Raw genomic sequence first — 8,810 nt, forward strand, 5'->3', positions numbered from 1 at the left:
CTAGATGCTGTGTATGCATGTCTCTGTCGGTGTATGTGCAGGTTGTGTGTATTTGTGTAAGCACCTACATAAATATGTGTGTGTCTTTATATCTACACGTGTTTGACTGTGTGCATGTGTCTATGTTTCTATGTAGGTCTGTTACTGTAGGCCTAAGTTTAGATGTCTCTCTGATTATCTGTGTGTGTGTGTGTGTGTGTGGAATACAACTACAGGTGAACGTGTGGGATGTTTGTATTTATTTCGTCTTCCAACTGTAGGTTTATATATATATATATATATATATATATATTTATTTTATTTATATTGCAACGTGATCCTGGCTGAAGACTTGCACACCTACTTGAGATTGCTCAGTGCAGCAGTGACATCTGGTGGGATTGTAAGAAGATGTAGGTAGCTGCTTAAAGTGTCTGTCCGTCTGTCTGTGTGTCTGCCTCTGCTTCCCTGTAATCTCTCTCTCTCTCTCTGAATGCTTGTGCAGTGAGAGCTTGCTGCAGTCAAGCTACAGCTTGTGGCATTGGTGTGTGCAACATTTAAGATGCTTCTGTTCATTCTATGGTGCTTAAAGAACTTGTGTACTTTCAAATATGACCTAGTCTCTCTCTGCTCTCTCTCTCATAATTTTCGTATACTAGCTTAAATTCTGCACCCCTCCCCTACAGTTTGGGTATTGTAGCTTAAATTCTGCACATTTCTACCATTTAGATGTCTTAGTTTACATTCTGCATTTCTCTTGCTGTTATGGCATATTAGCTTAAATTCTACTCCATCTCTGCTGTTTGAATATCTTTGCTGTCTTTAGCTTAAATTCTAACCTGTCTCTGGTGTTTGGGAAACTTGTATTCTGCATTTTTTTCTTTTTCTGTTTTTACATCTTTGTTTGAATTCTACCCCATCTCTATTTGAGCATCTCCTAAGATAAAATATTTAAACAACAGAGACGGAGAAAATATATTTTTGTCTTCTCTTTCAATATCTAAATTTACATTCTGTACCATATCTGAAGTTTGGGTATATTACTCTACATTTCTCTAATGCTTAGCTTTCTAATATAGGTATATACATTCTCTCGAAGACATGGATGTGTGGTAAGGAGTTTGCTTCCCAACCACATGGTTCCAAGTTCAGTCCCACTGCGTGACACCTTAGGCAAGTGTCTTCTGCTATAGTCTCAGATTGAGTGTGTGTGTGTGTGTGTATATACATACATATATATATATATATATATATATATATATATATATATATATATATATATATATAGATGAAATCCAAAAAAGCAACACGGATTTTAAAGGTTATTGCAGTACGCACATTTCATGCTACTCCATTTATTTCAGCAATGCAAGCATTACATTAAATGCAAAATGCAGAGCAATCTTCAGCTGCACAAAGATATAGAAAATTTACTGAAAATTTCAGCAGAATGGACATATTACTGTTGTGACAACATTTAAAATCTAAGTGGGAAAGAAGAATACATAAAGTGCCACATTCAATTTTGAATCTAAATTTTATATATATATATATATATATATATATATATATATATATATATAAGGGGGTGGTGAAAAGTTCTTTGCTTTGGATAAAAGAAAATATAGGAAGAGCAGTCATTTATGATGTTATTCAATATATTTCCCTGTCAGATTCACATACTTAATGCAGCAGTCTTTCAGTTTTTCTAAGCCCTGTAAAAGAACTTGAAAAGTTGAGCCCCCAACCAGGCCTTTTGCATTACCCCTAAAGCTAGGATTTTTCAGCACGCCCTCATATATATCTGTGTGTGTGTGTGTCGTGTTTGTCTCCCCAACACAGCTTGACAACCAGTGTTGGTGTGTTTACACCTCGTAACTTACCAGTTTGGCAAAAGAGACTGAGATATATACATATATATTAAGTTGTTAAGAATGAAATGTCCAATTTTGAACTGAAGGTTTATTTTATTTTATCTCAACAAAAAGTAATGCAGTTAATCCAAGTGTGTACCTAAATTATCAACACAAAATTTGCCATTTTATTGGTAGCTTATTTATGCCAGCAGCGAAGAATTCTGGAGAACAAGAGGTGATGAAATCATGAAAGGCTGTTTTTGCATCTTCTTCAGATTTGAAGTTTTTTCCTTGCAAAAAGTTGTCTAATGCCTGAAAAACTTGATAGTGAGTTGGTGCAAAGTCTGGTGAATATGTTAGATGAATATCTTTGTGCAACATGTGGTCGAGCATTGTCCTGCAAGAGAATTGGCCTGTGTTTATTGACCAATCTTGGTTGTTTAATTCATCATTTCATCCTATTGGTTGATGTATACATCTGCTGTAATATAAACAGACACCATGAGTTGCATTTTGAAAAGTGATGGTGTAACTCTTCAATGTTGTAAAACAAAGAATTGCCAAAATAAAACATTCAAACTTGGTGCATAAGAAAATTGGACATTTCATTCTTAATGAATCTGATATATGTATAGTTAAATTTAGAATTAAAGAGTTAAGGTTTAGAGAGGAGGCATTAATTAAATGCGGTATCCAAATTCAGGGTAAGTCCCAGGTAGTGTGCCTGCAGAGCACGTTCACCATTTATGACTACCAGGTGTTATCAGGGATACTGTACATTTGTTGTTGGATCTATCTCTGGAATTCCGAGGTGTACGTAGGGTATATTTTAAATGATTAATACAGATGACGGTGTGTGACTTGTAGCTTTATTAGTACAACAACCATTTGGGATTCATTCTGCACTGCTCCCTAGTGAGTGTGAGACAATGTAATGACGTCAGATGCAACACACAATGCAAAAGAGTTTCATCAGGTGATGTAACATGCTTCAAAAGATACCAGATTTACATTTCATTTTCACTCCAAGTTATATGCTGATGGTGGGATGCTAGCAGTTCAGACACATTTGATTAACCAAATGTGCTGAACTGCTCACTTAACCAAATGTGTCGAATGCTTTCAAAATTTTATTTGGTTTGGCTTATGTATGTATATATATATATATATATATATATATATAAATGCACTCACACACATGCAAACAAAATCTGTAAACACATGAAAACTTGAAGATGTTAAGACATTTTAAAACCTACTGATAGCTATGCTATTAATGTACATGCACACACACACACACACACACACACACACACACAGACGTATGGTTTAAGTACGTGTGGACGTACACATAATAAATAAAACATTAGTTCAGTGACATTCTCATCTAGGACATTAATTAATTGGAAGTTAATTGTACTAATGAGTAATTGTAATTGTGTCAATGATACTGTGACCTCTCATAAGAAGTATGTGTATGTGTGTGTTGTTGTTGTGCCTGTGTGTCTGCATGTGCGTATATATATATATATATATATATATATATATATATATGATACGTGTGCAGAGTGAAGGATTAACCGATTTCATGGTAGCGGACACAGCAGTCAAAATGTTTTATGGCATTGTTGTTATTTATTCCAAAGTTAACCTTAATTGATCCAGGCACACCTATGACAAAAGGCATTCTAGATATGACCATCCTGCCTTTGTGTATGTTGAATGTTTAATTTTTTTTTTTTTTTTCCTTTATTCTAATTGTCAGGTGTGATTTGTGAGAGATTTGACTGCTATTTTGAGTAAGTGACAAGAGTCTTTCTGAAATGTGGATATATACATAAATACATACACACATACATATAAAACAGATATCACCATCATGTCAGCCATATCTTTAGTTTCCAGTCTGCCATGAAAACATGTCTGGCCATGAGGTATTATTACTTTACTTGGAAACAGCTGAGTGTTGGTGACAGGAAGGGCATCTAGCTGAAGAAATTTTGCTACAACAAATTCCATTTGAGTCATGTAAGCATGGAAGAGTGGATGTTAGGTGGTGATGATGATGACAATGACAAGGACGATGATGACAGCCTTTCCTGCTGCAATGATAAAAGACAGCATGTTATACTCCTGGCAGCATTTATGTCTGATCCCGATGGCTAGAGTCTCATTCACTGGGCCTTATGTTTTGCCTTGTTGAACAAAGCCAAACATAAAAGCAATCAACATATGATTGCACTGACTGAGCAGACACCTGACAGAAGTGTTCCTGCCATCCATGGCCATCCTGTCTTTTTATACATTCTAACACTAAATTTACCCATCTGTCCTTCCCTTTCTGAAGCAACAAATGCGTAACTTGAGACAATTTGACTGTTTTATATATATATATATATATATATATTCGATTATAATGTCTTACGTTTAAGCTGGTTCTCATACTTTTCCCTGAGGAGAAGTTTCCATTTTTAACAGCGCCGATTCCTATGGATCACATAAATTGTAATTCTTCAAAACATATGTCGGAATAAAAGTATGCAATTATAATATGCGTTTACTCCATTCTTTAAATTTATATATAATATATATATATATATATATATATATATATATATATATATATATATATATAGAGAGAGAGAGAGAGAGAGAGAGAGAGAGAGAGAGAGAGAGAGCGTGGCCGTTGCCAGTACCGCCTGACGAGCGTGGCCGTTGCCAGTACCGCCTGACTGGCTCCTGTAGGATTTTCGAGCGAGATCGTTGCCAGTGCCCCTGGACTGGCTTGTGTGGGTGGCACATAAAAGACACCATTTCGAGCGTGGCCGTTTTCGTGCGGGTGACACGTAAAAGCACCCACTACACTCTCTGAGTGGTTGGCGTTAGGAAGGGCATCCAGCTGTAGAAACTCTGCCAAATCAGACTGGAGCCTGGTGTTGCCATCCGGTTTCACCAGTCCTCAGTCAAATCGTCCAACCCATGCTAGCATGGAAAGCGGACGTTAAACGATGATGATGATGATGATGATATATATAAATATATATATATATATGTCCTTTCGAAATATGCTGTGCGTGAGAAGACCCGGCAAACCAAGTGAGACCTAAATTCAAGGCCTCTACCAGGGGTGTAGCCAGCCCACTTATGCGTACCTTCCCTTCTTTGGACACTAAACTCCGCTTGTGAATACCTGTTGAGGTAAGTGAAATCGAAACCGAACTAAATTCGACGACTGGCACCCATGCCAACGTCGTCTCCTTCATTGGACATGAAACTCAGCTTGCGAAGACTTATTGGGGCAAGCGAAAGCGAAATCGGGATGGCACCTGTGCCCAGCGTCGCCTTTCTGGCACTTGTGCCCGTGGCATGTGTAAGGACTTTCAAGCGAGATCGTTGCCAGTGCCACTGGACTGGCTCTTGTGCGGGTGGCACATAAAATACACCATTTTGAGTGTGACTGTTGCCAGTATCGCCTGACTGGCCTTCGTGCCGGTGGCACGTAAAAGCACCCACTACACTCTCGGAGTGGTTGGCGTTAGGAAAGGCATCCAGCTGTAGAAACTCTGCCAAATCAGATTGGAGCCTGGTGTAGCCATCTGGTTTACCAGTCCTCAGTCAAATTGTCCAACCCATGCTAGCATGGAAAGCGGACGTTAAACGATGATGATGTGTGTGTGTGTGTGTATTATACAGACAAGAAAGTAATATTCTGAATGCAGTATTGCCGTGAAAATAGCAGAAAAATTCGGTGATATTACTCTTGGGAAAAGTTGTCAAGAAACAGCCATGGGACACAAGCCTGCATCTCTCAGAGACTGGCTGAGTACTCCACCATTAAGCTAAACTACCCGATAATGATGATGGCTATTTCATCAAATTTTAGAACAGAGTTGTAACTTCAAGCCCCACTCTGTGTGTGTGCATATGTTTATACTTTCTAGAATGTGTAGTTTTCATAATAGCACACCTTGCTTTGTTTACAAATGAAAATATGTATTATAGCTGTTTAATCTTCGGTTAATGAACTGTAAATTTAATCCAATTATATATGTACACACACACACGCACACACATGCACATGTGTTTGTGGGTGTGGGTGTGTGTTTGAAAGAGAGGATGGGAGTCTGTGTTACTTTCTCTCTTGCATATACTTACTTGTATCACGGCATCTATTCAATAAAATCTATATTGTGTGCAACTTAACACATCACATCATATTTATTTGGTTCAGCCCCAGCCGACAACCACATCCCTGCATGCTGAATATGCTCTTTGATGTTGTTCAGTTTGTATATATATGTATATATATATATATATATATATATATATATATATATATATATACATACACACACACACACATGCATGTGTGTGTGTATGTATGTATGTATCTATCTATCTGTGTATATATATATATACACACACACACACACACACACACACACAGAGGTGGTAGACAGATAGATACAGGTTGGCTGTGTAATTGAGAAGCTTGTGCTGCAACCATGCGTTTTGGTTTCAATCCCACAGCATAACACTTTGGGCATTTGTCTTCTACTATAAGCCTCAGACCCGCCAAAATCTTATGAGTGTATTTGGAGGACAGAAGATGAAACGAAACTGCCGGTACTGGGGTCAGTTTGTTCAGCTAAACCCTTCAAAGCAGTATAAAAAATGGTATAGAATTAGTCAAAAGACAAACTAAGTATGTCTACCTGCTGGAAATAACAGCCAAAATTCTTACTAAGAGTTTTGACTGTTATTTCCAGCAAGTAGACATACTTAGTCTGTCCTTTGATTTAATTTTAATCCTTCAGCTATTTAATGCTTCTTTGGGGCTTGCAATCGCCTATATTATTGATTCTGTTTATTATCATTTTTAAATTGTTACATTAGATAATAACAGAGTTAATGATATCTTCACTAATTATTTTTTTGTGAATTATTTTTTTCTTGTGAATTATTCACTCCGTATTAAAAAAATGATATATATTTATATATATATATATATATATATATATATATATATATATATATATATATATATATATATATATATATATATATATATATATATATTTATATATATATATATTTATATATATATATATTTATATATATATATATTTATATATATATATATTTATATATATATATATTTATATATATATATATTTATATATATATATATTTATATATATATATATATATATATATATATATTTATATATATATATATATATATATATATATATATATATTTATATATATATATATATATATATATATATATATATATATATATATATTTATATATATATATATTATATAATAATATATAATAATTGTAGTAATAATAATAATAGAGATATTAGAAATAATATAGGTGGAGTTGATAACCCCACCATGTGCAACTGTAGAAAAAAGTCCCATTGTCCTTTATTTGGATTTTGTTGTACCCGCAACGTAGTGTACAGATGCATCATTAGTACTAGAACAGAGAATTATATTTATATAGGGTGTAGTATTAACCTGAAACAGAGAATATATAATCATAAATCTTCATTTAGACTTAGACATAAGGCAAATAGTACAACTTTGGCAAGTAAAATTTGGGAGTTAAAAGACAATAGTATTAATTTTAGCCTTAAATGGGAAATTATAAGAAAAGCACAACCTTATAGAAATAATAGATATGGATGTGAATTGTGTTCTATGGAAATATATGAAATTTTTAAACTTAGGAACAATCCTAATCTAATCAATAATAGATTAGACCTTAGGGTATCATGTGTGCATTGCTCTACTCGCACTTTTAAATTTTTTAAAAAATAGGACTTTTATTTAAACAACTAAAGTTATCAAAATTTATAGTACCTTACTTCTATTAGAGTCATCTAGAACTATCAACTAGCACATATTTATTTTGGTAATTGAAACTTTACAACATATATTCCTGATCTCTATCCTTAACATCTAATCTACTTAAATCAGTCATCAGATTCCTGTATTGATTATCCTTGTTATTTCCTAACATCCTTTCTTTTCTCAGTCCCTTAAACATCAGTATACACATTATTATAAACTAATATAAATCCGATAATAATCTTTATCTTTTATTCACATTATATAAATAAGGCTTACCTATGTGTCTCCTAAATAGTATCATTATCGTCAGCTAATAAGTTTTTTTAAAAGATAATTCAAAATAGTGTTCATGATCACTATATGCTTAATATACTTAATATCCTTAAATTTTACACCCTATCCAGAGCCCCTGAATTCAATATTGACATTATTTCATGATTTTTGTGAAAGATAACTACATCTAATTTTATTTTATTAACATACCTCTTATTGTGGAAACATTAGTTAGAATTCTGTTGTTGTCTGTAGCACTATACTGTTACTCTATTCAGACTAAAAGTAAAAAACCTATTTGACCCATATACCTAGGGCTATAATTCCTCAACATTTTGATAGTAATAAAATGACCTGATACTACTATGACCAGTGAAACCTCTAGATTCTAATACTTTTATAGCCTTGCCCATGCATACTGCTTACACCTTCCCTCTCTTTAGAAGTAATTGTCCCTTTGCTATCACCACTAGATAAGAAACAATAGAATTCTGAGACAGTTAAAACTTTTGTCTAGAATCAATTACTAGCCTGATAGACTCTGCTATGTCAAGATGGACTTATATATTCTTCCTCTGCTCTCTCCCACTTGGTTTTAATATGTTGCCACATTTGTAATATGTCTTTTTTTCTACATTTTTTCGTGCAGCTGAAGATTGCTCTTCATATTGCATTTAAGGTAATGCTCACATTACTTAAATAAATTGAAGTAGCATGAAACGTGCGTACTACAATCACTTTTGAAATCCGTGTTGCTTATTATTTGATTTTAATCACCCATCCTTTTGGGATGTGAAATTCGGGTGCCTTCGCATAAGTACCATATTCAAGCCT

The sequence above is a fragment of the Octopus bimaculoides genome, chromosome 25 (genome assembly GCF_046866305.1).
Source record: "Octopus bimaculoides isolate indiv1 chromosome 25, ASM4686630v1, whole genome shotgun sequence".
In the NCBI taxonomy this organism is placed as follows: domain Eukaryota; kingdom Metazoa; phylum Mollusca; class Cephalopoda; order Octopoda; family Octopodidae; genus Octopus; species Octopus bimaculoides.